We start from the raw sequence: 3729 nt of genomic DNA on the forward strand, positions 1-3729 counted from the left end.
CGTTCGAGTGGCAGTAGAGCAAGTAGTCGGCTGTAGAGCAATCACATACTCTTATATATAGGCCTGGTCTTCCTTACGCCTTGGGGTCGAATCTCGTTGCCACTTTCACACACAAATCGAACACGGAAATTTATTGAAATATACCAACTCTTGTTTTATGAGATTGGATATATATAACTAAATTATATTTCCACGTGTATGAGAAGTTAAATGGGCAGCGTCAAAAATGTATGAGCGTTCGCCACGAAGATTTATCCGATAATAATCTAAGCTCTGGGGAAGCTGCATACTGGTGGTCGCTGTTACAGCTTTTGTTTCCCTAACTGTATAATCGTACGATCATATTCTGTTCTGATTGGCCTAAGACAATTCTCTCGCTTTTTGTTTTACACAAAAGCTGCTATAATTTGGGGCGAGGGTGTCTTGAAGAGTTTTTGCAGGGTAAAGTTAAGTTGGTCCCTACAGGGTGTCTTGAAGAGTTATTGCAGTGTAAAGTTAATTTGGTCACTACAAGTTGGACAAATGTGAGTTTATGGAAAACAGGGTCGAATTCCTTGGGTTTGTCGTATCCGATAAGGGAATAGAAACAAACCCGAGTAGAGTGGCAGCAATAGCAAATTATCCATGCCCTAAAACTTTGACGGATCTGAAATCTTTCCTAGGCCTTTTCGGTTATTATAAAAGGTTCATACAATATTGTGACAAATTAACAAAGCCCCTAACATCACATTTAATGTCATCTAAATAAGTAATTTTATTTGACAAAGAAGGTGTAGACTTTTTTAAGAACCTCAAAAGTAACTCAGTGTCGAAAGAAATAATTCTCCGTTACACAGATTTTAATAAGGAGTTCCACACAACTACAGATGCTTTAAATTTCGCGATCGGTGCAGTCCAATCGCAAGATAATCACCATTACTCTATATACCATTTCTCTCTAGAACACTTTAAAAAGCCGAAGAAACCTATTCGGCTAAAGAGAAAGAGAGGCTAGGCAAATTTTTTGGACACTTAAGGCCCTCAAGGTTAAGGTTAAGATTTTTACAGATCATAAACCCTTTACATATTCTCTCAGTAGCTGTAATGGAATGGAACCAGAATTAAGACATGGAAAGCGTATCTAGAGTTATATAATTATGAGATATTCTATACCAGGAATAGAAAATTTTGTCGCAGACGCGCTCTCCAGAATACCTTTACAGCAGATTAACTTTGTTACTGCTACACAACATAGCGCTGAAAGTTCTAGCCATGGTCTAATAGATAATATTGAAGCACCAATTAATGTTTTAAAAAATCAAATATTCTTTTACAAATCAGACAGACCCGACTACAGGTTTACCATTCCATATCCTACCTTCCATATACCTGAAATATACCGTTCCGAAATATATCGTCCTGCAGACCTAAAAAAAACAACTCAACCCTTTCGGCATCCCCACGACTGAAGATATTATGGGAAAAATCAGACAATCTACCGAGGACACTTGAAGGGTAGAAGTCTTAACAGACAAAACTGAACAAGAAGAAAAAATTTTTAAAATATTATTAAGTACACAGGAGAGCACACCAAAACGCTTTAGAAAATCCAAAAACTAAAATTTTCCAAGAAGGAAGAACAAAATTATACACTTAGTCAGGCAATGTAATGATTGCCAAGAATCCGAATATGACTTCAAGAAACTCCTATTCCAGACTAAGCATTTCAGTTATTGCACATCAACATCTATTCTAATGAAAAACAGTTAGATAAACAATTTGTAAAAATAACGCAAGTACGAATTATAAAGTCAAAAGCAATCGTGGATCTTAAAATCACATTGCGTGATGTCATATTTCACTTTGGAGTCCCGAAACATATCGTTATGGAGAACGAAAAAGCCTTCAATTCCCAATCAATTAAGTTCATGCTGGAGCAGTTACAGATAGGGGTTTATACTACCCCACCATACAAAACTGTTAACGGTCAAACAGAACGCTTCCATTCGACGCTTTCCTAAACAAAGAGATACCTAAACAATAGAGGAAACAAAGATAGAAAACAGAGAGAAATTTCAAGGAACTTTTAGAAAGAGCAGTTTACGAGTAAAACTATAGTTTCCCCTCAGTTACAAAGAAACGACCATTAGAGGTATTCTTCGGCAGAAAAGTGACGACAAACCCGGACCTATATGAAACAGCCAGACAAGACAACATTGAAAGACTTAAAAACAAATAGAAAACGGACCTTAGAAATTATAATAAAATCAAAAAAAAAAGGGAAATACATAATTATCAACCTGGTGAAGAAATATTCGTAAGGGTCAACAATAGATTATGTTTTAAACTTTCCCCAAGATATGGAAAAGAGACAGTAAGGAAAACAAACACACTACAAATTATTAATAAATTTCTTAATTGAATCAGGAAAAACAGTACATAAAAGCAATATCAAAATGTAACATATTTTTGCAGGATTTTACAATGGACTACAAACGACGTCGGGGGAATTAAGAAAGCAGTTCCGTTAGTTTAGAAATTGTTATTGCTTACATATCCAGATTAGACTAAAGAAGAAATTACATATTTAAATTAGATATGCCATCCAGTGCCACTCGTTCTAAATGAAGTTGAATTAATTGATAATAGAAAAATAGAATAGAATAATAGAAAAAATTTTTAAAATATGCAACATGCCATTGCGATCGATGGATGAAGCTATGGAGTTTTCCGAAGTCTCTATTCTACATAATAAAACAACTCTTTTGTACAACGTCCCAAACTTAGTCCCAAACGTAGAAAAAATACAATACCAAGATATTATTGTAAAACCAATAGTTAAATACCTCGTTCAACTATCATCAACAACAAGCGATTCTCGAACTTGGAACCTGCAGCCCAGTCTAGTGGGTCGCCTATTGTACAGTTTATAGCCGAGGAAAAAGGAAAGATTTAAGGTTTTATCATTAGAAGCACTGGAAGCGTTGCATATAAATAATACTGGGCAGCTGCGGCGCATAAAAACCCATTCAATGGTCAACAGCATAACCCTGCTGACGCTCTTCGGCATTACTCTAATAATCATCCTGGGCTTTCACACCTATAATAAAAGGAAAAGAAGCATATCATTGCACCTTGAACCTACACCGGAAATGGAAACAAAAGTTACCTCGATCCTTGCACCATAAACCTCAAAGCGATCTCTTATTGAGGCACAACATCTGCTACCTCAGTTCAACAAAATTCCCTACTTCTAGAGATAGCTTGAGGACAAATTTAAATTAGAGGGGAAAAAGTTTACAACAATAATCTCAACATTCAGAACAACATGATATGCAAGATCAGCAGTTAACAACAATAATGCCAACACCCAGAACAACGAACCCCAGTATGCAAGCTCAGCGTCTGCATAATTTCACACGCACACACTCGGCACACGCTGAGCTGTTCAAGAATCTTTTTGGAAATTGCTTCCGCTCCCAAGAAGAGCGACTGCAGTTTATCGTGGCCTATTGGAAACAGCGAAGCCGACGTCGATCCTCTGCCTATAAGGGCAACACAGCCGGCATATAAAGACTCGCAGGTTATTAGGGACAGCATAAGTATTTCTGTTCCTTCCTTGTCGCATGTATACCTGGACTCTGTGCTTTACTGTGTTCCTTGACAATCCTGTGGGCAGACGTTTGCTCTCTTTTGGATTTCCTTTTGAGGTGGAGGTTTTTTTATTATTTCTCTTTAATTATTTTTATT

Source organism: Drosophila erecta, unplaced genomic scaffold (assembly GCF_003286155.1).
Source record: "Drosophila erecta strain 14021-0224.00,06,07 unplaced genomic scaffold, DereRS2 tig00000386-arrow-arrow-pilon, whole genome shotgun sequence".
NCBI classification, from domain to species: domain Eukaryota; kingdom Metazoa; phylum Arthropoda; class Insecta; order Diptera; family Drosophilidae; genus Drosophila; species Drosophila erecta.